Below are 27,728 nucleotides of genomic sequence, written 5' to 3'. Positions count from 1 at the left end.
TATCTGTCACCTTTGTGACACAGTAAAACTCCCGCTGAAATCTAAATCCGGCCCTTAGACTACTTGATCTGACTAATACTTATCAAAATATTTAATGCAAGAGTACTAGATTAATTCTAGTTCATAGCAAAGTTTTTACTGAACCTACAATAGTTCGCCCTAACAGAAAGGATTTAACCACCCAAACTGTATATTAAATGTGCCACTGTATATAGTATGCCAATATGTAGGTACAAATGAACTGGGGAAGATTACAAATAAATCCTTTAATTATCAGATTTCCACAGCATTCAATGATTATGCAACTGCTGAAAAAATATTTGTATTACTTGACAGCCTCTCAATAATTAAATCCAACTCTATGTTGCAGTGAATTAGTAAGGTTTTTGATACGGTGGAGGCTGTGCAACTCCACATTTGGTTTGTGGATAATCAGCTCTTCAGTCAACTCTACATCAAAAAATCAATTATTTGTGATATCATAGAGTACCACCTAGATGAAATGGGTGAGATGGTGATCCTCGTCCTTGTAGATGAGGCAGAAGTTATAAATGTATTGACCAATGATGTCCTGCAGACCCACTTCTGATACTTGATCATAAAGACGCACAAGTCGAGAAATGGGCTTGTAGCCTGTCCTACACATACTTGGTGGACTGCAGTGTTCCCCTAGGATCCTCATCATATCCTACAGACCTACAACCTTTGATCAAGGTTTGAACATACTTTGTCAACGACATCAATTTGTTGCTGTTAGACTTGGGCCTTAGGGCAGGTTCACCCCTAATCTTTTTGCCTTTATTTGTGACCCTGTGTAGTGACTTTTGGGTCTTGGCGCACTTTTTCCCTGTGTCCCAGAGTGAAAGTGCGTGCGTGTAGTATGGCTGGCCTGCCCTCCCATAGGAATGCATGGAGAATGTGTGTGTCCATGTTAGTTCCTGATGTGTGGGGAGTGCAGGCTCGAGTTTAGTATGTATAAACTCGTGAGAATGAATGCTGCGCAATGGTATGTGCGGCTTGTATGTGTCTAGAAGGGAAGTGCTACTTCTGGACATTGATGTATGTGTGCAGTGAGGATAGTGGAGCGTGATTGGCTGGAGCTGGCTGGCATGCCAGGCTCCAGGAAGTCTGGATGGGTCTGCCCGGTGGTGAGTGTGAGATCAGCATGAGTGATGTGTGGGAGGAGTAGATCTGTGTCCTGGATGGGCTGGGTTTTTCCCCACACAATGCTGGCTCTGCCCCCCTGTGGTTTGTCTAATGACCCAAGCCTCCCCAGTGAATGAAAGGGGTGGTTGGGCCATCAAGGGTACTCCCAAGCCAGCTGCAACTGGTTTCCCCCCACCCTGCACCTCCTAACAAAGGATTTCTCTGTATAAAAATGGGGCTGTGTCCCCACAGAAATTGTTCTACTTTTGGATCCTTGCCAGAGGGGGCTGTTGCTGTTGCTGGGGCCAGGAGGACCGCCACTTGGCTTGTCTCCCTGCCTGGAGACCCAGTGTGCTGGCTCTGGCCCTGCCCTGCCCCCCTGTCTGCCTCCAGACCTTGCTGGAGCTTTGCTGTGCTTGGGGAGCGCTCTCCCTTGTCCCCAGCGCTGGGAGCGCTTCGTTTTGCTTTTAGCGCTGAGAGCGCTTTATTTCATGCCCTAAGCGCTTAAGAGCGCTTTATTTTCCCCCTAAGCGCTGGGTGCGCTTTATTTTGATTCTAGCGCTTTGGAGCGCTTTGCCAGGCCGAGCGAGTGCCTACCTCGCTTTCTATTTTTATTTCGAGACCGGAGCCCACCCGGCATTGCCCAGTCCTTGGATTTGTATTTATCACGAGGGAGCCCACCCCTCGGATACTGAGCCCCCGCCTGCCTGCCTAAAACGGGCCGCCGCGCTGCCCGCGACGACCCGGAAGTGCTGGGTCAGTCTGCCAATCCCTGCGAGCGCCGGGAAAGGCGAACCGGAAGTCCCGCCCCCGGAGCCACGCAGCGAGCAGAGAAGCAGCCGGCCGGCCCCGAGGCTCCCGAGCGAAGGGAGAGCCCCGGCAGAGGAAGAGCCACCCAGGAGCAGAGTCGGAGCGTCCCCGCCGTCCTGGTGAGTGAGAGGCGTCTGCATTGTGTGCAGAGCGGCCCCGGTTGGCAGCGGGCCGCTCCGCAGGATAGAGCGGGCATTATTTGATTCTGAGTCCCCCGTGAGGGACTCCAACGAGAGGGGCCATTCTTTGTTCTTTGAGCCCGAGGGGCTCCAGCCACAGTCTTTTACGGGCCCGAGGCTCCTGGGGGCAAATTGTATATTTCGAGCCCTGAGGCTCGCGCCCACAGTGAATTTACGAGCCTGCAAGGCTCGAGGGGGGCAGTCCTTTGCTCGTGAGCCCTAGAGGCTTTTGGGGGCCATTATCTTGATCCCGAGTCCCCCGTGAGGGACTCCAGCGACGCCCCATCGTTCTGTGAGCCCACAGAAGGCTTGAGGGGGCAGTTCATCGTTTAAGAGCGCTGAAGCTCTTTAGTGTCAGCGTATTTGTTTTTGCGAGTCCCGAGAGGTTCACAGCCCAGCTTCGTGTTGAAGAGCCTGAGAGAGGCTCTTGGGTGCCAGTTGATTTATTTAAAGCCCAGAGAGGCTCTTTGCCCCACCATTGTTCTTGAGCCACAAGGCTCCAACGTTGCCCAGCGGTATTTACAACTGTCCAGCACTTAGTGGACAGTTGCTACGTTTAGGCTTTGTTCTCGGCTGCCTGCGCAGCCTCCCCTGACTTTGAGACTCAGGGCATTTCAGCCCCTTTCGAGGCCAGTTGGCCCGAGGGACCTTTCTAGTGTTGTGCCATGTGCACCCTGCACAATTTATGATTCACGTGCTAATTTGATTTCTGCGCAAATGTTCTACCTGCACCTCTGAATGTGTTTTAATGTTTCATGTGCCCTTGTTTGTTATTACCTTTGCTAAAAGTGACCTGCTTAGGTAATGCCTTGTGCTTTTATTTCCCTTTGCTAAAAGTGACCTGCTTAGAGGAATGTTGATGTTTTATTGCCTTTGCTAAATGTTACTTGCCTAGGTGATTATTTAAGGTTTCCTTCCCTTTGCTAAATGTGACTTGCTTAGGTGATAGGTTTTCCTTCCATAGGTCCTGATGATAAGGTCCTAGTTCCCTGCGTGATTTCCCTACAGTGTTTAGGGTGGCGTAGGAGGTATTTTCCCTCAACCAGTAGTTACTGGTTGTATGCTATATTCACTATTTCTGTGTTACAGTCATTGTATGTTGATGTGCTAAAGTGTTATACCTACAAGTATTATTTCTAACAAGTGCATACCCCTGACAGTGGTCCAGGTGGCCCTGTCCTGTACATAATCCCTTGTAAATCTTGCCCGTGCCTGTTGGCACATTGTAAAGTGTGTGTGTTATCTAATGTGTTTTTACTATAATACAAAGGCTATTTTTATATAACCTTGTGTGGAGTTTCCTTTGTGGTGGGCCTTTGGTTGTTGTCGCTGGGGTGCGCGCGCAAACGCTTTACACATCGCCTCCGAGATTAGCCTTGCTGCTCGCGCCACGTTACCTAGAGGGTGAGCGGGGGTTATCTTGGTGTGTGACTCCCTTGCCCTGACTTAGAAATGGTGATCCCTGACTGACCTTGGCGCAAGCCTTGGCCAGCCAGAGGTCCCGTTTCTAACATTGGTGGCTAGCGGTGCGGATTGGACTTGCGTTTGCGTTGTACCACAGTGGCGACAGGCCACACTTCAAAACTCTGCAATTTTAGATAACCACATTTTTGGGATTATTGTTTTTTAGGGAAGTTCAGTTTTGCTTCTCCTGAAAGGTGTCATTTGTATTTTGTCCAGTACCTTGTTCCCCGCCCTGCTCCCAGAGTTTGGTACCTGTGTCGCTAGTGGTCAGGTTGAGATAATCAGGGGTGGTAGAAACTGCCTTACCAGTCCGAGGGGAGGGTTGTGTGTGAATGAGTGTGTGTTACGCTGGACAGTGGAGTGCAAGTTCTGAGATAGGAATCTTGCTGAATTTTGTTGATTGTATACTCCTGTTTAGCTCAGACCCCCAGGTTCCCTGTGTGATCTCGTCTCTAGAACGTCTGCCAAAATGGAGCCTGTTTTTGATCTCAGTGATCTAGTTTGGTACAGTATGCAGGAGTTGGAAAGGTTCTGTAGAGAGAGAGACATAGGGGTGGATGAGTCAGATACTGAGAACCAACTTAGGAACCACCTGGTCCAATGGTATAAGGATCAAAGGGATCTTGAGCACAGTGAGAGAGATAGGGCCCGGGCCTCACGCCAGGACGGTGGTGAGTCTGTGGGGAGCCCTGAAGATTCTGATGAAGAAGATGATGACAGTGGGAGGGTACCAGCAGATAGTGAGGACCCCATAGGTAGGGAGTCCCTTGCTGGGCCCAGTGTCAGTACCAGCGCCCCATCCCTTGTCCTGTCCCCAGAAGAGTGGGAAGATAGGGAGAAAGAAAGGGAGCATCAGTTAGCGATGGAACAGCTCATGTTAGAGCATGCCCAGGCTATGGCGCAGCTAGAGATCGAAAGACTCTTAGCGCAGGAGAGGATAGAGGTGGAGAGAAGGGCCATCATCCGTGAGAGAGCAGCCCTAGAGGATAGACTCTTCCCTGCGCACAGTTGTAATTGTCTGGATTCCCCAGAGAGGGTGGAGTCCAGTGGTGGCAGCTTTTTAAATGTCAGTGTAGACAGTCCCACTCCCAGTTCCCCGAGTATGGTTCCTGTTTCCCCAGAGGAGGAGAATAGGTTGAGGTTCAGGAACCTTAGGAAACTGTCTCACCAGTCTTGGGAAGAGTTTGTGGATGAATGTCAAGATGCACTGTCTGATTGGCTAGAGGTTCACATGGGAACTGAGTTTACCAAGCTTTTTGATCTGGTTCTAAGAGAGCAGGTGCTCAATAGTTGGTTGCCAGGGTTGCGCCAACACCTGTTGGAATATGGGTTGACTGATCCAGACACCCTCGCAGAGGAAGCAGAACGCTGGGACAGTGCGAGAGGTTCTTTAGAGTCACTAGTGAGTGATTCCAACAATAGTGGGTCAGGTGTCTTCCAGCCCAGTGTGGTGGAGGAAGGTGAGAGTAGCCCAGCTAGGTCCTTGGTTAGTGAGAAGGGTGTAGGGGCTGACTGCCTGTCTCAGTGGAGCGGGAGTGAGTGTGTGACCGAGAGTCCCCAGACGCCCGAAGCCCTGTCACAGAGCCTGGATGGTTCCTTTAGGGAACACCAGGAAGGGAACCTAGACTTGCCTGTTAGTTCACTTGAGGGAGATCTCCTAGTGGGTAGAGAACCTGGAGCATCTGTAAGCGGAGCTTCCATGGTTATAGAGTCTGGCAGTACTGCTCCAGTAGGGAGAGTACCGGAGTCCAGCGTAAGGAGTGATTGGGGGAGTTCCCAGTGGAAGAACCAGTGGGTCAGGGACTACCCAGTGGGGCTAGGATCCCGTGTAGTGACCATGGTGACACCACTTCTGTGCTGGGGGACCTTTGCGCACTGTCAGGTGGACAGGAGGCGGGAGATCTGCGCCAGGCAGACAGTCACACAACATATGTGTCATTTGCTAGCCTCAGGGGGATGGTGTGTGAATCCCCAGAAGTCCTGGAGTGCCAGGCAGTGATTCCACCAAAGGTTCTAGACCGGAGGTTGGAGGTCCAGGTTCAGGATTCGCCTGACCTGAAGGGTGGGAATACTGTAAACAGTGTCCTAACCAGTTCTTTCTCCAGAGGTACCGCCCCGGTTGGGAGGGAGCAGGACTCTGGAAGGGGGTGCAGAGGGTGGGAAAGCCCACCTCTGACCCCGGTACCACCTGAGGGGTTAAACCCTAGGTTGGGAGAGTGGTGTTTAGAGGGTACCCATCGCAGGAGGAGGAGGAACCCTAGGAGAAGAGGTAAGGGGAGGAGAGCCTTCCCTGAGACTCCTGGTCCACCTAAGGTTGTAGACCCTAGGCTGGAGAACCAGTGGCAGTCTAGCCCTGTCTTGCAGACAGGAAGAGTGGAAAATGGCTATTATGTGCCAGGGGTTACTACCCCCCACTTTGTGAGTAGGCAGGATCCAGTGGCACCTGGGTGGCCTAGGGCCTGGTCCTGGCCGAGGGCAGCTGGAGAGTATCAGTGGGGTACCCCAGTTAGTCCCTACAGTAGTTTTAGAAGGAACCCTAGGGGTTCACCGTGGCGTAAAACAGGAGGGTGTCCCTGCAGTTGTGGGCCCGCGTCCTTGTTTTATCGCCCCAAGCAGGGAAGCCCATCACGGTGGTGATCGGTCTGCCCTGCGTTTTGGCTGGAAGGGGGTCGTGTTAGACTTGGGCCTTAGGGCAGGTTCACCCCTAATCTTTTTGCCTTTATTTGTGACCCTGTGTAGTGACTTTTGGGTCTTGGCGCACTTTTTCCCTGTGTCCCAGAGTGAAAGTGCGTGCGTGTAGTATGGCTGGCCTGCCCTCCCATAGGAATGCATGGAGAATGTGTGTGTCCATGTTAGTTCCTGATGTGTGGGGAGTGCAGGCTCGAGTTTAGTATGTATAAACTCGTGAGAATGAATGCTGCGCAATTGTATGTGCGGCTTGTATGTGTCTAGAAGGGAAGTGCTACTTCTGGACATTGATGTATGTGTGCAGTGAGGATAGTGGAGCGTGATTGGCTGGAGCTGGCTGGCATGCCAGGCTCCAGGAAGTCTGGATGGGTCTGCCCGGTGGTGAGTGTGAGATCAGCATGAGTGATGTGTGGGAGGAGTAGATCTGTGTCCTGGATGGGCTGGGTTTTTCCCCACACAATGCTGGCTCCGCCCCCCTGTGGTTTGTCTAATGACCCAAGCCTCCCCAGTGAATGAAAGGGGTGGTTGGGCCATCAAGGGTACTCCCAAGCCAGCTGCAACTGGTTTCCCCCCACCCTGCACCTCCTAACAAAGGATTTCTCTGTATAAAAATGGGGCTGTGTCCCCACAGAAATTGTTCTACTTTTGGATCCTTGCCAGAGGGGGCTGTTGCTGTTGCTGGGGCCAGGAGGACCGCCACTTGGCTTGTCTCCCTGCCTGGAGACCCAGTGTGCTGGCTCTGGCCCTGCCCTGCTCCCCTGTCTGCCTCCAGACCTTGCTGGAGCTTTGCTGTGCTTGGGGAGCGCTCTCCCTTGTCCCCAGCGCTGGGAGCGCTTCGTTTTGCTTTTAGCGCTGAGAGCGCTTTATTTCATGCCCTGAGCGCTTAAGAGCGCTTTATTTTCCCCCTAAGCGCTGGGTGCGCTTTATTTTGATTCTAGCGCTTTGGAGCGCTTTGCCAGGCCGAGCGAGTGCCTACCTCGCTTTCTATTTTTATTTCGAGACCGGAGCCCACCCGGCATTGCCCAGTCCTTAGATTTGTATTTACCACGAGGGAGCCCACCCCTCGGATACTGAGCCCCCGCCTGCCTGCCTAAAACGGGCCGCCGCGCTGCCCGCGACGACCCGGAAGTGCTGGGTCAGTCTGCCAATCCCTGCGAGCGCCGGGAAAGGCGAACCGGAAGTCCCGCCCCCGGAGCCACGCAGCGAGCAGAGAAGCAGCCGGCCGGCCCCGAGGCTCCCGAGCGAAGGGAGAGCCCCGGCAGAGGAAGAGCCACCCAGGAGCAGAGTCGGAGCGTCCCCGCCGTCCTGGTGAGTGAGAGGCATCTGCATTGTGTGCAGAGCGGCCCCGGTTGGCAGCGGGCCGCTCCGCAGGATAGAGCGGGCATTATTTGATTCTGAGTCCCCCGTGAGGGACTCCAACGAGAGGGGCCATTCTTTGTTCTTTGAGCCCGAGGGGCTCCAGCCACAGTCTTTTACGGGCCCGAGGCTCCTGGGGGCAAATTGTATATTTCGAGCCCTGAGGCTCGCGCCCACAGTGAATTTACGAGCCTGCAAGGCTCGAGGGGGGCAGTCCTTTGCTCGTGAGCCCTAGAGGCTTTTGGGGGCCATTATCTTGATCCCGAGTCCCCCGTGAGGGACTCCAGCGACGCCCCATCGTTCTGTGAGCCCACAGAAGGCTCGAGGGGGCAGTTCATCGTTTAAGAGCGCTGAAGCTCTTTAGTGTCAGCGTATTTGTTTTTGCGAGTCCCGAGAGGTTCACAGCCCAGCTTCGTGTTGAAGAGCCTGAGAGAGGCTCTTGGGTGCCAGTTGATTTATTTAAAGCCCAGAGAGGCTCTTTGCCCCACCATTGTTCTTGAGCCACAAGGCTCCAACGTTGCCCAGCGGTATTTACAACTGTCCAGCACTTAGTGGACAGTTGCTACGTTTAGGCTTTGTTCTCGGCTGCCTGCGCAGCCTCCCCTGACTTTGAGACTCAGGGCATTTCAGCCCCTTTCGAGGCCAGTTGGCCTGAGGGACCTTTCTAGTGTTGTGCCATGTGCACCCTGCACAATTTATGATTCACGTGCTAATTTGATTTCTGCGCAAATGTTCTACCTGCACCTCTGAATGTGTTTTAATGTTTCATGTGCCCTTGTTTGTTATTACCTTTGCTAAAAGTGACCTGCTTAGGTAATGCCTTGTGCTTTTATTTCCCTTTGCTAAAAGTGACCTGCTTAGAGGAATGTTGATGTTTTATTGCCTTTGCTAAATGTTACTTGCCTAGGTGATTATTTTAGGTTTCCTTCCCTTTGCTAAATGTGACTTGCTTAGGTGATAGGTTTTCCTTCCATAGGTCCTGATGATAAGGTCCTAGTTCCCTGCGTGATTTCCCTACAGTGTTTAGGGTGGCGTAGGAGGTATTTTCCCTCAACCAGTAGTTACTGGTTGTATGCTATATTCACTGTTTCTGTGTTACAGTCATTGTATGTTGATGTGCTAAAGTGTTATACCTACAAGTATTATTTCTAACAAGTGCATACCCCTGACAGTGGTCCAGGTGGCCCTGTCCTGTACATAATCCCTTGTAAATCTTGCCCGTGCCTGTTGGCACATTGTAAAGTGTGTGTGTTATCTAATGTGTTTTTACTATAATACAAAGGCTATTTTTATATAACCTTGTGTGGAGTTTCCTTTGTGGTGGGCCTTTGGTTGTTGTCGCTGGGGTGCGCGCGCAAACGCTTTACACATCGCCTCCGAGATTAGCCTTGCTGCTCGCGCCACGTTACCTAGAGGGTGAGCGGGGGTTATCTTGGTGTGTGACTCCCTTGCCCTGACTTAGAAATGGTGATCCCTGACTGACCTTGGCGCAAGCCTTGGCCAGCCAGAGGTCCCGTTTCTAACATTGGTGGCTAGCGGTGCGGATTGGACTTGCGTTTGCGTTGTACCACAGTGGCGACAGGCCACACTTCAAAACTCTGCAATTTTAGATAACCACATTTTTGGGATTATTGTTTTTTAGGGAAGTTCAGTTTTGCTTCTCCTGAAAGGTGTCATTTGTATTTTGTCCAGTACCTTGTTCCCCGCCCTGCTCCCAGAGTTTGGTAACTGTGTCGCTAGTGGTCAGGTTGAGATAATCAGGGGTGGTAGAAACTGCCTTACCAGTCCGAGGGGAGGGTTGTGTGTGAATGAGTGTGTGTTACGCTGGACAGTGGAGTGCAAGTTCTGAGATAGGAATCTTGCTGAATTTTGTTGATTGTATACTCCTGTTTAGCTCAGACCCCCAGGTTCCCTGTGTGATCTCGTCTCTAGAACGTCTGCCAAAATGGAGCCTGTTTTTGATCTCAGTGATCTAGTTTGGTACAGTATGCAGGAGTTGGAAAGGTTCTGTAGAGAGAGAGACATAGGGGTGGATGAGTCAGATACTGAGAACCAACTTAGGAACCACCTGGTCCAATGGTATAAGGATCAAAGGGATCTTGAGCACAGTGAGAGAGATAGGGCCCGGGCCTCACGCCAGGACGGTGGTGAGTCTGTGGGGAGCCCTGAAGATTCTGATGAAGAAGATGATGACAGTGGGAGGGTACCAGCAGATAGTGAGGACCCCATAGGTAGGGAGTCCCTTGCTGGGCCCAGTGTCAGTACCAGCGCCCCATCCCTTGTCCTGTCCCCAGAAGAGTGGGAAGATAGGGAGAAAGAAAGGGAGCATCAGTTAGCGATGGAACAGCTCATGTTAGAGCATGCCCAGGCTATGGCGCAGCTAGAGATCGAAAGACTCTTAGCGCAGGAGAGGATAGAGGTGGAGAGAAGGGCCATCATCCGTGAGAGAGCAGCCCTAGAGGATAGACTCTTCCCTGCGCACAGTTGTAATTGTCTGGATTCCCCAGAGAGGGTGGAGTCCAGTGGTGGCAGCTTTTTAAATGTCAGTGTAGACAGTCCCACTCCCAGTTCCCCGAGTATGGTTCCTGTTTCCCCAGAGGAGGAGAATAGGTTGAGGTTCAGGAACCTTAGGAAACTGTCTCACCAGTCTTGGGAAGAGTTTGTGGATGAATGTCAAGATGCACTGTCTGATTGGCTAGAGGTTCACATGGGAACTGAGTTTACCAAGCTTTTTGATCTGGTTCTAAGAGAGCAGGTGCTCAATAGTTGGTTGCCAGGGTTGCGCCAACACCTGTTGGAATATGGGTTGACTGATCCAGACACCCTCGCAGAGGAAGCAGAACGCTGGGACAGTGCGAGAGGTTCTTTAGAGTCACTAGTGAGTGATTCCAACAATAGTGGGTCAGGTGTCTTCCAGCCCAGTGTGGTGGAGGAAGGTGAGAGTAGCCCAGCTAGGTCCTTGGTTAGTGAGAAGGGTGTAGGGGCTGACTGCCTGTCTCAGTGGAGCGGGAGTGAGTGTGTGACCGAGAGTCCCCAGACGCCCGAAGCCCTGTCACAGAGCCTGGATGGTTCCTTTAGGGAACACCAGGAAGGGAACCTAGACTTGCCTGTTAGTTCACTTGAGGGAGATCTCCTAGTGGGTAGAGAACCTGGAGCATCTGTAAGCGGAGCTTCCATGGTTATAGAGTCTGGCAGTACTGCTCCAGTAGGGAGAGTACCGGAGTCCAGCGTAAGGAGTGATTGGGGGAGTTCCCAGTGGAAGAACCAGTGGGTCAGGGACTACCCAGTGGGGCTAGGATCCCGTGTAGTGACCATGGTGACACCACTTCTGTGCTGGGGGACCTTTGCGCACTGTCAGGTGGACAGGAGGCGGGAGATCTGCGCCAGGCAGACAGTCACACAACATATGTGTCATTTGCTAGCCTCAGGGGGATGGTGTGTGAATCCCCAGAAGTCCTGGAGTGCCAGGCAGTGATTCCACCAAAGGTTCTAGACCGGAGGTTGGAGGTCCAGGTTTCGCCTGACCTGAAGGGTGGGAATACTGTAAACAGTGTCCTAACCAGTTCTTTCTCCAGAGGTACCGCCCCGGTTGGGAGGGAGCAGGACTCTGGAAGGGGGTGCAGAGGGTGGGAAAGCCCACCTCTGACCCCGGTACCACCTGAGGGGTTAAACCCTAGGTTGGGAGAGTGGTGTTTAGAGGGTACCCATCGCAGGAGGAGGAGGAACCCTAGGAGAAGAGGTAAGGGGAGGAGAGCCTTCCCTGAGACTCCTGGTCCACCTAAGGTTGTAGACCCTAGGCTGGAGAACCAGTGGCAGTCTAGCCCTGTCTTTCAGACAGGAAGAGTGGAAAATGGCTATTATGTGCCAGGGGTTACTACCCCCCACTTTGTGAGTAGGCAGGATCCAGTGGCACCTGGGTGGCCTAGGGCCTGGTCCTGGCCGAGGGCAGCTGGAGAGTATCAGTGGGGTACCCCAGTTAGTCCCTACAGTAGTTTTAGAAGGAACCCTAGGGGTTCACCGTGGCGTAAAACAGGAGGGTGTCCCTGCAGTTGTGGGCCCGCGTCCTTGTTTTATCGCCCCAAGCAGGGAAGCCCATCACGGTGGTGATCGGTCTGCCCTGCGTTTTGGCTGGAAGGGGGTCGTGTTAGACTTGGGCCTTAGGGCAGGTTCACCCCTAATCTTTTTGCCTTTATTTGTGACCCTGTGTAGTGACTTTTGGGTCTTGGCGCACTTTTTCCCTGTGTCCCAGAGTGAAAGTGCGTGCGTGTAGTATGGCTGGCCTGCCCTCCCATAGGAATGCATGGAGAATGTGTGTGTCCATGTTAGTTCCTGATGTGTGGGGAGTGCAGGCTCGAGTTTAGTATGTATAAACTCGTGAGAATGAATGCTGCGCAATGGTATGTGCGGCTTGTATGTGTCTAGAAGGGAAGTGCTACTTCTGGACATTGATGTATGTGTGCAGTGAGGATAGTGGAGCGTGATTGGCTGGAGCTGGCTGGCATGCCAGGCTCCAGGAAGTCTGGATGGGTCTGCCCGGTGGTGAGTGTGAGTTCAGCATGAGTGATGTGTGGGAGGAGTAGATCTGTGTCCTGGATGGGCTGGGTTTTTCCCCACACAATGCTGGCTCCGCCCCCCTGTGGTTTGTCTAATGACCCAAGCCTCCCCAGTGAATGAAAGGGGTGGTTGGGCCATCAAGGGTACTCCCAAGCCAGCTGCAACTGGTTTCCCCCCACCCTGCACCTCCTAACAAAGGATTTCTCTGTATAAAAATGGGGCTGTGTCCCCACAGAAATTGTTCTACTTTTGGATCCTTGCCAGAGGGGGCTGTTGCTGTTGCTGGGGCCAGGAGGACCGCCACTTGGCTTGTCTCCCTGCCTGGAGACCCAGTGTGCTGGCTCTGGCCCTGCCCTGCTCCCCTGTCTGCCTCCAGACCTTGCTGGAGCTTTGCTGTGCTTGGGGAGCGCTCTCCCTTGTCCCCAGCGCTGGGAGCGCTTCGTTTTGCTTTTAGCGCTGAGAGCGCTTTATTTCATGCCCTAAGCGCTTAAGAGCGCTTTATTTTCCCCCTACGCGCTGGGTGCGCTTTATTTTGATTCTAGCGCTTTGGAGCGCTTTGCCAGGCCGAGCGAGTGCCTACCTCGCTTTCTATTTTTATTTCGAGACCGGAGCCCACCCGGCATTGCCCAGTCCTTGGATTTGTATTTATCACGAGGGAGCCCACCCCTCGGATACTGAGCCCCCGCCTGCCTGCCTAAAACGGGCCGCCGCGCTGCCCGCGACGACCCGGAAGTGCTGGGTCAGTCTGCCAATCCCTGCGAGCGCCGGGAAAGGCGAACCGGAAGTCCCGCCCCCGAGCCACGCAGCGAGCAGAGAAGCAGCCGGCCGGCCCCGAGGCTCCCGAGCGAAGGGAGAGCCCCGGCAGAGGAAGAGCCACCCAGGAGCAGAGTCGGAGCGTCCCCGCCGTCCTGGTGAGTGAGAGGCATCTGCATTGTGTGCAGAGCGGCCCCGGTTGGCAGCGGGCCGCTCCGCAGGATAGAGCGGGCATTATTTGATTCTGAGTCCCCCGTGAGGGACTCCAACGAGAGGGGCCATTCTTTGTTCTTTGAGCCCGAGGGGCTCCAGCCACAGTCTTTTACGGGCCCGAGGCTCCTGGGGGCAAATTGTATATTTCGAGCCCTGAGGCTCGCGCCCACAGTGAATTTACGAGCCTGCAAGGCTCGAGGGGGGCAGTCCTTTGCTCGTGAGCCCTAGAGGCTTTTGGGGGCCATTATCTTGATCCCGAGTCCCCCGTGAGGGACTCCAGCGACGCCCCATCGTTCTGTGAGCCCACAGAAGGCTCGAGGGGGCAGTTCATCGTTTAAGAGCGCTGAAGCTCTTTAGTGTCAGCGTATTTGTTTTTGCGAGTCCCGAGAGGTTCACAGCCCAGCTTCGTGTTGAAGAGCCTGAGAGAGGCTCTTGGGTGCCAGTTGATTTATTTAAAGCCCAGAGAGGCTCTTTGCCCCACCATTGTTCTTGAGCCACAAGGCTCCAACGTTGCCCAGCGGTATTTACAACTGTCCAGCACTTAGTGGACAGTTGCTACGTTTAGGCTTTGTTCTCGGCTGCCTGCGCAGCCTCCCCTGACTTTGAGACTCAGGGCATTTCAGCCCCTTTCGAGGCCAGTTGGCCTGAGGGACCTTTCTAGTGTTGTGCCATGTGCACCCTGCGCAATTTATGATTCACGTGCTAATTTGATTTCTGCGCAAATGTTCTACCTGCACCTCTGAATGTGTTTTAATGTTTCATGTGCCCTTGTTTGTTATTACCTTTGCTAAAAGTGACCTGCTTAGGTAATGCCTTGTGCTTTTATTTCCCTTTGCTAAAAGTGACCTGCTTAGAGGAATGTTGATGTTTTATTGCCTTTGCTAAATGTTACTTGCCTAGGTGATTATTTTAGGTTTCCTTCCCTTTGCTAAATGTGACTTGCTTAGGTGATAGGTTTTCCTTCCATAGGTCCTGATGATAAGGTCCTAGTTCCCTGTGTGATTTCCCTACAGTGTTTAGGGTGGCGTAGGAGGTATTTTCCCTCAACCAGTAGTTACTGGTTGTATGCTATATTCACTATTTCTGTGTTACAGTCTTTGTATGTTGATGTGCTAAAGTGTTATACCTACAAGTATTATTTCTAACAAGTGCATACCCCTGACAGTGGTCCAGGTGGCCCTGTCCTGTACATAATCCCTTGTAAATCTTGCCCGTGCCTGTTGGCACATTGTAAAGTGTGCGTGTTATCTAATGTGTTTTTACTATAATACAAAGGCTATTTTTATATAACCTTGTGTGGAGTTTCCTTTGTGGTGGGCCTTTGGTTGTTGTCGCTGGGGTGCGCGCGCAAACGCTTTACACATCGCCTCCGAGATTAGCCTTGCTGCTCGCGCCACGTTACCTAGAGGGTGAGCGGGGGTTATCTTGGTGTGTGACTCCCTTGCCCTGACTTAGAAATGGTGATCCCTGACTGACCTTGGCGCAAGCCTTGGCCAGCCAGAGGTCCCGTTTCTAACAGTTGCTCTAAGCAAATTACACATATTCATTTATTGATTCATATTGCAGCACCTCCTAACCTGAGACATGGACCACTGGGAGTCCACAACACCTACGACAGTTTACAAAATTAAATATTATTAGCAGCTAAATAATGTATAGGTACATAAAGTGCAACATATAAATCTAATAATTTTAAGTCACTCTGTAAATGTCAAATAATTTGAAATTGGAGGCTAAAATGTCAGTTTGCATTCTTAGGGGTAGATTTTCAAAAAAAAGTTTTTTTTAAATTTACTTTTCAGAGCAATACTGGTTTTGCGATTGAAAGTACCGTAAAAGTAGCGCAAAGCAGCTCGAAGCTTACCTTTGCATTATTTAGCACCAAGGGGACATTACATGGATGGTACATGGGCGTTCTCATGCAATCACCCTTGCCTTTTGATGCAAAACCCTATCTACAAAGAATTGTAGACAGTGTTTAACGCCAAAAGTTAACCCCACTGCAATGGAGTCGCAAACAGGAGAAATGTTTTTTTATTTCTCCTTTCTTTTTCGACTTTCTCACATAGAAGATGGGAAAACCTTTTAAACTTGTCTAGGCATTGTATTTTGTACAGGAAGAGTACTCTTCTTGTACAAAACCTATGCTACACTCACCCTCACACCCTAGCGCTATGGCACTATGGTGTGTGTGTGGTGCTCGGCAGTTAAAATCAGCACCGGTGCTAGGGAGCAGGGAGGAGAGAGCTATATCTCTGAAGATATGGTACTCTCCCGCTCCCTCCCTGTGACGCAACACAGCGTAGCCTCTTTGAGTGCTGCGCTGCATTGTGTGTATTTCTTGAAAATCTGCCCCTTAGTTTGATTTGTTGAAACAGCACAAGTACAGCAAACAAAATCTAGTATGAATGACTAGTTCCCTCAGCTGATGCACTGGTGTGAGCTAATAAAAAGAGAGCCTGCATTAGCACTAAAATAGATAGTGATAAGACAGTCTGGAATATCGTTTAGTCTTTTAGACATATAATCACTTTAACTTCATTTTGAAGAGCTCCCACCTATCAATTAAAATGTAAATATTTAGAATTGAATTGAATAAAATATTTCATACTATGTATAACTGTTTGGTGTACATTTGTTTGCATTATTTGAAGTTCAAACCATAACTGGGAGGGTAGGGTTTAAGAACCACTACAATTAAGCATCATCTATTTAAGCAAGATCGTACAACAAATAAATCCATGTTAAACAGGCCTAAGAATAGTTGTAGGAAATTGAATTGCTTTTTTGCTGGGCTGTGAGCCCTGGTCAAGCAGCAACCACAATTCATTTCAGGGTGAGGAACAAGTCAACCCTCAATTAACCTGTGCTCAACCCTCTGGTAGCTTGGCACATAGCAGTTAGGCTTAATCTGGAGGCAATGTATAAAATATGTGCGCAATGCTTCAAACAGTAATCGAGTGCAAAAGACCACACTAGAAGGAAGATAGAGTTATTTTTAATAAATAAAACAAGACCACAACAACGAAAATCCAATCAGTAGAGCAGGAAATATGCAAGTTAAAAGACTTCAGTGAAAATAGTGACCAAAATGCTAACTGTGGATATCAAGCTTAGCCTGACCACAATGGAGCGTAGGCCGACTAAATGTAAATGTAAATGTACAGGAATTTATATAGCGCAAATCACCAAGCGGTTTCTAAGCGCTTGCTTAGGGAACCCGTCCTGGTATTCCCCTGTGAGATAACCCCGGCAGGGTATCCACAAGGTGAAAGCCAGGCATCCCGCTGCGAGGGGCCGTTGTGGAGATTAAGCAAGCTATTGCCCAGAGTTGCAGAGTGTGAACCCGTGAATCGAGTAGGCACAGGAGCGAGAATTGTCGAGTCCATGGACATTTTAGGACTCAAGACCCCACCGAGCCGGGAATTGAACCCTGGTCCCGGGCTGACCTCTGCTTCCAGGTCTGCCTCCTCTAAACAGTGAGCCACACTTCTCCACTCTACAGGGACCCAGTTCGGCCCACTGAATAGAGTACCTTAAATTCTGGTTTAAGGAGTGTTGCGAGGGTCTGCATCGAAGATATCTTGAGCGGCAGTAGCAATATGTCAGTTCTGAGACGCAGCAAGACTGCAATGCGGGGTCCCACATTATTGTAGAGGATTCCATTTAGAGCTTGCAATGCAAAGCCCGGCATATAGGATACGTTGTGCAATCGGGGAATTTCTTCTGCGCATGCGTCGGTCATACCCATGTGACGTGACGTACTCGCAGTTCTGGTGGGAAACTCTTTGCAAATGCGCAGTAGAACTAAGATGGCTGCTTTGTGTCTTCACATGCCTGAAGCTTGCATCGCTGCTTTTGCTATGCTGTTTGTTCTGCATTAATCATTAAGGCTATAGTTATTATAAAATAATGGGAGTAATGTAGGGATTCCTGGTATACAGTGCATTCATTTTTTCTGTGTTCTAAAACTGTTTCTTTTCCATTTCATGGTACATTACGAAATATGGCCTGCTGTCCCCTGCCGTATTCCATTCTGCTTGAAACTGAGTCTGCGCGAGATCTGCGAGTCTCCACAGCAATGACCTTTGGAACTTTACCAAGTGGCAATCCCAGCCAAGATGCGCCTTGGGAAGAAGTTTCTCACCTAGTCGAAGAAGCAGAACTGTACCCAACAAAATACAATGTATTTAAAGATAAATTCCCCATTGTTGTGTGTAAAGCATATGTCATGTGAACCTAGAATTCGATAGGCATGTATAAAAATTCAAATAAGGGGCTTGAAAAAGTCAAATTCTAGAAGGTGTGATGACCTGTCCTTTCTTTTGTCCAATCGAAATTGGGGATCCTTACACTTGCAACACTTGGGGGGGTTGGAACACTGACCTGAAAACAGTATAACTAGCCTAGGATAGCTAGAAAAATTGTCCGACTTGTCCGAATAGCTGACCTGTCACTGACCCAACGCACTCAATAACTGATCGAGAACAGAGGTGCTGCGGAGCACTCTGTAAGCCTGATTCACAGACCCAATCGGGGTTTTGAGAACCTTAAAGTGCTGGCGAAGCACTTTGCTGGGGAATTCGAGAACCCAATCGGGGTTTTGACTGATGGCTGCAGAGAAGGGGTAGGGCAGGCGTTGCAACTGAACTGCGGGTGCTAGTCTCAACTTTGGTGGTCCTGTCCTGATCCTAATCTGGTTTTTCCTGGCCAGGGTTTCCATTCTGCACCTGCCGGCCTACTGGCGACTGCATTCTTTGGGGTTCCTAATGTCCTTAACTGACCCGTGGCCAGGGTTGGTCTCCACACCGTTCTAGGTAAATATAAACCTGTGAGGGAACCCATTCGAGTACTTTATTTTTCTTTGCTTTTAATAGTTAAAGTCTTACTTGTCCATTGTTCCTTTTTTCCTACCCTCCCTATCCTGATCAATAATAAAATCATACGTTTTGTGGTTTATTAGCATGTTCCATTTTTTCCCATCCTTTAAGCAAATGGTGACATACAGTTCATGAAATATAGATGTTCCCTTTCTTTACCCTTCCTTTAGCCAAATTAAAGTGGTTGCTCTGAATTATTAGCGTGTTCCATTTTTCTTACCTTCCCTATAGCTACATGGTTATTGCAAAATTTTCGTCATTTCAAGTTCCTTCTCCTTATTCACCTTTTCTAAGGGTACTCAAGCTGTGACGTTCTAGCATGTTCCTTATTTTTCCCGTCCTTTAGACACTATACCAAGTCTAAATTCTGAAAATTCTTACTAGCATGTTCCCTGTTCTTACCTTCCTTTTAGACTTCTAAATGGTTGGCATAATCTATTTTCTACATGGTTATACGATTTTCATGATTTTGGTTATTGATAGTTTACTCGCTGTGAATTTCATGCTTTCTGATTTTGACTAGAACTAGATAAAGGTTTTCAAAAATTCCTGATTCTGTGGTTATTATAAAGAGTGAAAATGTTATAAATGGGTTTTTTAGACTGCTTATCTTTTCAGCTAGCTCCCTGATCCATTGTGAACATAGGTACTTGTGACAAGGATTGGTAAGTCGGGTATATAGGAAATATGTAGGGACGAACTAGGGTTACTGGTAGTAGAGTGTAGGTTACCTGATTAATAAATATGGTAAATTGTATTTATGGGCCCAAATGTGCATATGGTAAAAATTATAGTCGGGTGACCTGTGCGCTCTATCAGGTGCAACGCCCAGCTGCAGTTCCAATGAGGTGGCGAGCTGCGATGCAATGCAAGTCTTTGAGAGGGTGGAGATCCATGCAGCTATGGTGATTCAGCAGTTCTGCTGGGGGTTGCACTGCACAGCAGAGAGGATGCATTGGTTCCGCTGGATCCACAGATGCTGGCAGAGCACCTTAGGAACAATTCAACGAAACCAGGACTGGGGAGGCACCGGCAGGGTGGAATCAAAGATGACAGAGTACAGGTGCTGAGGGTGAGATTGTTGAGTCTTTTGTCCCTGAGGCTCAAGTTAGGAGTCCAGCCAACTTGATCTTGGAGTCACTCTGGTGCTCCTGGGTTCAGCGGATGCAGGTCCTTCTCACCCAGGCAAGAGGGCAGGAGAAAGCATAGCAAGGCAGCAGTCCTTCATATGAGCAGTCCAGCAGAGTTTCAGTCCTTCTTCCTGGCAGATTATCCACAGCTCCAGAAGTGTATTGAAGAGTTGGTGTCTGAGGTCCAATATTTATATCCCAGTTCTGCCTTTGAAAAGGGAGAAGCTTCTTGAGGCATGCCTTTGAAATGCAAAAGTGCACTGCCTTCCTTGCCTTGGCTCCAGACTAAGGGGCCGATTAGGATGGCGGACGGATCGCCACCGCCATGCAGGCGGTGTTGATCCGTCGGCCGTCCGCAACCTATTTACCCCCGCCATATTACAAAGGCGGGGGGGGACTGCGGTGGACAGGAAGACCGTCTGCCACTTTTCCGCCGCAGTCGCCTTGCCACCGCGGCGGAAAAGGTCTAATATGGTGGCGGTGTCTATCAGGCAATGCCGCCACGAAAAGGCATCGGTCTTTGCTTTGGGGGCCTGTTACGGGCCCCCAGGGTGAAGGGGATGGGGGTGCACATGGGGGGTACCTATGGTACCCCCTGCATTTCAAAATACAACATGGCAGGCACCGCATGGCACTGGTGCATGTCATGTTGTGCTTTGAAACGCACAACATGCATTTTTAGCATTGCAGCAGGCGGTGATTTCAGCACCGCCCGCCGCAATGTTAAAAATGCGGGATGCACCCGCCACTGTGGTGGGTGCATCCTAATTCGAGGCACGGTACCTCCACCCTTGTGGCGGACGGTCCCGTCCTCTGACAGGATGGTGGACAGACTTTGTCCGTCCACCATCCTAATTGACCCCTAAGTACAGGGGAAGGCAGCAGGGCCAGGCAGATTTTTTAATTCTGCAGGCACAGTCAGAGGCCTTTTAGTAATTCTGTGTTATTCTAGTGACATGGAATTACTTCATTAAAGACATTCTGCCACTCCTCTGCCAGAATCAAAGTATGTTGAGGTTTTTATTGATTAGAAACCACTGCACACTTTGTGGCACCCTTGAATGCTCTGCAGTAGTTAATACCTTGTAATCACTGCAGAGCCTTGTGAAGGTGTCAAGTGATATATGCAGTAATTTTAGAAACTAGTGCATACCCCACTCCCCTGTGCCCTTCCTACTCCGTAGTGATAAACAGTTTTAATCTCTGCAGAGTATGTAAGGGGTGGGTGCATAGTGATATGCAGTGGCTTCTGATGTTTAGAAACCACTGCATACCACTTGGTATGTTTTACTGTGCAGTTTCCATAGTGCAAAATGCACCCTTGCATCCATTTTTGAAAGAGAGGCTGCATTTTAACGCAATGAATAGCATCAGATGCTTACTTTGCCACGCAGCTGAATTTCTCGGAATCTCATGGAATTTTAATGTAATTCCATGCGATTCCACAAAATGAAACTCCAGCAATTCCGTCCACTTCTAGTATGCAGCCCTTTGTGTGGAGGCAGGACACAGCCTAATCAAGTGTAAGTGGGGCTGTGTCCAGCTCCTCCATCCCATCCTGCCAGTGATGGCCTATTCAGGCACCCCTATGGTCTCTAATGTGTATGCAGCTGTCTAGGAGGAATACACAAAGCCTAACTGTCAACTACACCCAGTCATGTGACCAACTTTCTAAAAGTGGTATTTTCAAAATTATAATTTAAAATCTGACTTCACCATAAGTTAGGATTTTTCATTACAATTACAAAGATACTAATCATGAATGAGTGAACCGTTCCCATTTGGAAGCTACAGCGTATTAAATATAATATGGTAAATCAAATGTTATCCTATGGGAGACGTAGGCCTTGCAGTAGTGAGAAACAGATTTAAGTGTTATCTCCTACCAGGACATGGAAAACTTAAAGGTACATGTCCTACATCAAAATAAATTGCACCCTGCCCTCTGGGCTGTCTAGGGCCTACCCTTGGGGTAACTTGTATGTATTAAAAAGTAAGGTTTGAGACTGGCAAATGTTTTTTTTGCCAGGTAGAGATTGTGGCTTAAAACTGCTCACACAGGCTGTAATGCCAGTCCTGAGACATAGTTAAAGTGCTGCTTAAGTGAATGGCACAATCAGTGCTGCATGCCTGATAACAACATTGCCCTATTACTAGGGACTTACAGATAAATTAAGGATGTCAAATGTGCATAATCCAATTCTACCATGTTTTAAGGAGAGAGTAGAAGCACGTTAGCACTGATTAGGAGTCGTAAAGTGCACAGAGTCCTAAGGGTATTAAAAATGGAGTCAGCAAAACAGGAGATCTGAAGACAAAATGCTAGGTCCGTCTAACATTATTGATGGCTGGGTGTCCAAATGCAAACTAATACACAACTTACACGAAGATACTGATACCCTACCCTTATACCTCTATACTCCTATTTATTGACCCAATACCATAAAATCAGTTCTTCCCAAACATTTTAGAATCACAACCCAAATTTTAGAACAAAAAACTGTTGCAACCCACCTAGATTTAAAGGTTGTGATTGGCAATTTTTCTAATTTAACTAAAGCAGTGTGTAGTAGCACACTGTCATTTGCAGACAGCACCGTTTCAACTGAAATGGACACTAAGGGGCTCATTAGGATTGCGGTTTTTCCGCATCCTCTGGGCCGGCGGAATCCACCGCCGGCCTGGAGGATGCGGAAAAACCGCAGCGGACCGACCAAAGACCCACCGCCACATTAGGATGGCTGGTGGGTCCTGGTTTCCGTCCGCAGCTTATCCGCCGCGGTTGGCTTACAACCGCGGCGGAAAAGCTGTAATATGGTGACGGTGTCTCTCAGACACCGTCCACCATATTAGGATGCACAGAAAGAAATGCTTTTACACGGCGGATATTCCGCCGTGTAAAAGCATACGGTGCTTCACTGCGGGGGCCCGTTGCGGGCCCCCTGGGTGAAGGGGGGTGGGGGTGCACATGGGGGGTACCTATGGTACCCCCCTGCATATGTATGCAGCAAGCGGCAGGCACCGCGCGGTGCCTGCTGCTTGCTGCATACATATGCAATGTATGCTTTTTTAACATTGCGGCGGGTGCAGCTTGAAGCTGCACCCGCCGCAATGTTAAATATCCAGGATGTGACCGCCAGGGTGGCGGTCACATCCTAATTTGCACGGAGGGACCGCCGCAGCCCATGCGGACGGTCCCTCCTACTCTAGGGTGGCGGACGGACGCAAGTCCGTCCGCCATCCTAATGAGCCCCTAAATCTCCACAGACACACAATGTTATTCATAAAGCTATATTGCATACAAATTATAATGTGTGGAAATCTGGTTTTAGTGAATATTTACCATGTGTGCACCACTAAGAAAAGTATATTGATTTATTTTGATCCTATTAAAATCTTTGCGTTCATCACACTTTAGAATTCCACAAAAAATGTGCTTCATTTTTGCTTTCCTAACTGCTGAATGTGTATGCTTCATTTACAGGTATTTATAGATTCTTGTACATTACAAACAAATGCAATCCTACATCCTTTCCTTACACACACCTGCACCCCAGCAAGATTTTCACATAATTCACTTTACTTTTCTTTCTCAGACTGTCAAGTGAGAGAAGTTTGTAAACACCAATCCACATGTGAAAAAAGCAGCAATCTGTTCAAAGACATAGCTTGACATTTGACCTCTGTATTTGAAGTGCAGCAAATGTGGCATGGTAAAAACAGAATTTAAAGTCTTCTTCATTTATTGCTTGGACTTTGAAGCCCCACCAAAAATCAGCCTGGGTCATGATCCCCAGCTTTGGAAACACTGCACTAAATATTCGCTAAAAACACAATTCAGCACAGGACATATGCATCCATTTCACCAACATATTGCTCCAAAACAGTAAGTCACATCCATTGTGTAATATTGTAATTATCACAATAACTCACAAGAAATTCATTCATTTTTAACCTGGTCAGCTTTGTACAGTACCAGCCATAGCTATTATTCTGGCCAGGCATAGCTACACAATTGTTCTGTTTATAGAACAATAAGGCAGATGCCAGTTATTATGCAAGTATTAAATAAAAATGTAATCCTAGCATCTTGAACTCATATATGACTCTGTGGACTGGAACTTTACAAACCTGGCTGCATTGCATGTTCCCAGACCCCCAAAATATGTAAATTTTGGTTACAATCCTGATTGCTATACTTAACTTACTTATAAGTCCCTGTTATATGGTATACCTAGGGTCTGGGAGTTAAATATAGCTGGTGGACTTGAGCATCTATTGTACCATCCAATACAGTGACTGTGTAAACATGGCTTCAGAATTACCATTGTCGCCTGGTTAAGGCAGTTTAAAAAATGCAACCTGGCCAGTCAAAATAAACCATTTTAAGAGGTCTAAACCTTCTTTTGAAATATTATTAAGTGACCCCTAAATAGACCTTTTAGCCCATAAGGCAGGGTGCATGGTAATTAAAAGTAGGACATGTAGAAAGAGTATCTTAAAAATGTCTTTACAGTGGCTGGCTATTTGCACTGTAGCAAGGCTAAATGTCCATAAAGAAACACTGTGATGAGCTTTTACATTTAATATTGCTATCTTCAGCAAGGAGACAACTAGAAATGTAATTCTTGGAATATTTATGATATTCATTTAAAGTCTAATTCAATTGTGAAATCCAATTTATAATAAATATTAGGGAAAGGGTACTTTGAGAAAGTTACCTTTTCTCTGCCCAAAGCATATGAATGTTAATTTGCATCAGCCTCCGGCTGCAGCCTCCAAACCTCCAAGCCCTGAATGAGGTGAGAAAACTTATCCCAGGGTAGAGACAAAGGCCTGGGTGTGGGGATATGCTTCTGCTTGTTTGGCAGGATAATCATTTGGGCAGTGCGCAGGAACTTGATTAATTCAAAGAGTTCTCCTCTGTCACACATAAAAGCTATCTGGCACCTGGGTAGGCCTCTTTCTTTGATATCCCAGTTATGTAGCCTCCAACCCCTTTGAGGGAAGAGCTGCCCTCAGATCAGGTTTGGAGTGACCACAGAGGAGGTGATACTTATTTCCCTTGCCGCACCCCAGGGGGGAACGCAGGCTCTACACAAGGAGAGATGGGTTTCTCCATCTTGAAGTTAGTAAGAGAGGGGCACTGTGGGATTGTTTGCAGCAGGCCAAACAGGAACTGGTGCTAAAGTGGTTAGGGTGACCCCTGGGAATGTTTTCACTGTTAGAGTTAGGGAAGGGCAAGGAGTTGCCCCACCCACAAGATAGTGCCAGGCATAAATCTGCATCCCCAGGGACCCTCTTCAGAACACCCTGGACCTGTGAAAGAACAGAAGAAGGACTTATCTGCTTTTGAGACCTCTGAGGAGACCCAAATGTCTAGCCCTGTTCTGACGTGTACCCAGGACAAAGATTTGTACTCCATAGGTCAATTAGCTGATAGTCTCCATAAGCCACAAGAGGCCTTTTTCCTAAAGAGTCTAGCTGATCACCACCGACTGGACCTTAACTCGAACCATGTTGGTAGATTATGAGGAAGTGAAACTTGATATCCTCAAGTGTTGTGCTTGAGGTCCTGTGACCCTTGACTTTGTGAAAGTGTACTCCTTCTAACAACCCTAAAAAACGAGGATCTTTGTGGGCTTCAGAACTCTGGCGGATGAGGACAAACCTGTGAAGCTGATCTCCCCAGGTTGCACTGCTGCTGGGCTGAAGACACAGCTTTCCCCTTCTCTGTGTTTCTCCACAGCAGCAAATTCAATTCAGCTGGACATTATAAAAAGGGCATTTAGCCTCTTGGAGCCCTCCTTGGATACAGCCCGCAGAGGCTAAGTCAGAAGGTAAAATCTTGCCCAGGTGACTTTGTTTTTCAGGAAAAGGAATAAATCCCAAAGGAAAAATCTTTGACTGAGATTGGACCTGGACATTGTAGATGACACACACTCCATTGCAATCATCCCAAAATCACTCCTAGGTTCCAGTCTACTGCGACCTGTGACTATCATTGGCACTTTGTGCCTTTTAATGCTATTTTTTACTTACAACTTTAAAAATTCATTTAGCTGGTTCCCCGTATTGGATTATTGGTACTTTGGTGTAATTTTGATAATTAACATTATTTTCTAGTTTTATAAATTCAAGTGGGGTGTTTATTATTTTGTGTTCTTGACTTTTTAACTTTTTTGCCAATTTTAAATGTTTTACATATTTTCTTAAAATAAGCTTGTTTGCTCTGTGCCATGTCTACCAGGGGTTATGCTCATATTTAAATTACTGAAACCTTTACCTGGACCTAACAAGATAGTGTTATTATTACTTGTGGTGGACTACCATTCACCCCAATTCATAATTTACTTCCTCACATGCCTTATTGAACATTTTCAATGCCACCTTGGTTTCGTGTGTGCTGCTACATCTCAGTCTTCAAATTTCCTTCCTACTCCTGCTATCAATATTTGTTTATGCACAAGAGCAGATTTCCCTGTATAAGTAGATGCTAAATACACAGTTAATAAGCAAATAATGTGTGCAACCTGTTTTTGGGCCACTGTCTCACCACATAGAAATGTTTGTCTCAATAAACCACATAGGGATGGCTTATAAGTTGTGATCCACATTGTGGATTTAAATGGAGGTCCTCTGCACTTCAGTCTAGAGATACCCAATACCATATACCTAGACCAGCTCATAGAGCCATGGTTGTAGCTCCTATGCCAGCAAACTAGGCTCTGGCACTTTATAGAGATCGAGGGTTCTGAACCCAAATAACTGACTAATATCCATCACTCAAATTACTTTCATACTTCAGTATACTAATTCACCGCTAATCCTTTATGGGTTCCGGAGTAGTGTGCTATTCACAAAAAATGTGCTTCAACACCCCATCGGGGTAACAAGCTCTATATAAATGCAAACCTTTTTTCCCTCTTCTGTCCCTCTGCTATCCTTCTCAATGCAAATAACTGACTAATATCCACCACTCAAATTACTTTCATATTTCACTATACTAATTATCCAATAATCCTTTATGGGTTTCGGAGTTGTGTGCTATTCACAAAAAAATGTGCTTTAAGACCCCATCGGGGGTAACAAGCTCTATATAAATGCAAACCCTTTTCCCTCTTCTATTCCTCTGCTATCCTTCCAATCCAAATAACTGACTAATATTCACCACTTAAATTACTTTCTTATTTCACTATACTTATTCACCACTAATCCTTTATGGGATCCGGATAATCGTGCTACTTCCCAAAAAAGCACGTAAATAAGGGATAAAAAGCGCTCTATAAATGTAAGGTGCAGCTAAAAAAATCAAGTGTGATTTAGGTTTCAGAGTGTAAATGGCATCAAAGGCAATTAATGGTAACATTGTAAGTCTTGGCTACATCAGTTAAGCCGATTTACAGACCTTTGTGCACTGTGTTACATACTGAATGCATTGAGGGTAGAAAATAGTGCAGCCGCAGGCAAGCCAGCAGCGTATAGTATATGATTTGTACTGGAAGTTTAATCTCAGTACACATTCCTAGGTATAGAAAATGGGGTTACGATATGTGAGATGTGCTCTTTAAGGTAAGGCACATGCCACACATAAGCATATCATACCGTTTGATTCATTGCTTGCACCTACTTTTACTTGGCATTAAAGTTTAGGGCAAAGCCACATCAAGCTGCATTAGCACATCTGGTTTTGTGCTGAAACCTATGGTTTTTGCATTGACCAGCCTCACCCACGCCGGAGAGTGATGGCACAAAGAGGTTTAGTCACTGCAGGACGGTGAATTTTCAGCACATTATAGTTTTTATGAGCGAGGTTGATTAGTCACTGATGTTTCTGCCTCTTTGCAGCGCACTCATTCACACGAATGCCAGCACAAACCTGTACTACATTTGGGCCTTGGCTAAAACAAGCAGTGGCAGTTTCTTGCAAATTTAAAAAGGGCCACACTTTTCTAAAAAGCTTGCTTTTAATGGAAATTTAATACGATTTGAAAAAGTTAAGCGACATAAGCGACACTTTCGTGAATCAAGATAAAATATTAAGAGTTTCAGGAAATGTTTCCTTATGAAAGCAACGCACAAAGCCTGATTTGTGATAATCACAACCATTTAAATACAGCTACTAATCTTATGTTATATCCCGTATAATGTATTTGTCCGTACTTTGTACTACTCCCCAAAACCTGTGTTTTTCTCATGTGAAAGTAAGGAACCTGCTCAAGGCCAAAACGTGTCAATTAGACGGGTGCCAGCAATACATGAAATCATCCTGGCACATGATACATGTCGAGTACTGATTCATGACTCGCCCACAGGCTGACACTTATGTCCTGCAAATCTCATCTCCGATTCTCAGTCTGAGTCGAATAAACCCCTCAGTTTATCCTACTATGTTTCACTGACAAATAGAATGGAAGCAGTCTTTCCATATTAATGTCACATCTTGTAGATCTCTTGTTTTGATTGCTTTTATGTGTCGATTTACAGCTTAACATATCTTTATAGCCAATGTTGAAAGATTGTCACACTCTCCATCAAACCTGCCCAGGGTTCAT

The sequence above is a fragment of the Lissotriton helveticus genome, chromosome 1_2 (assembly GCF_964261635.1).
Source record: "Lissotriton helveticus chromosome 1_2, aLisHel1.1, whole genome shotgun sequence".
Classification (NCBI taxonomy): Eukaryota; Metazoa; Chordata; class Amphibia; order Caudata; family Salamandridae; genus Lissotriton; species Lissotriton helveticus.
Note: the sequence above shows the minus strand (reverse complement) of the source record.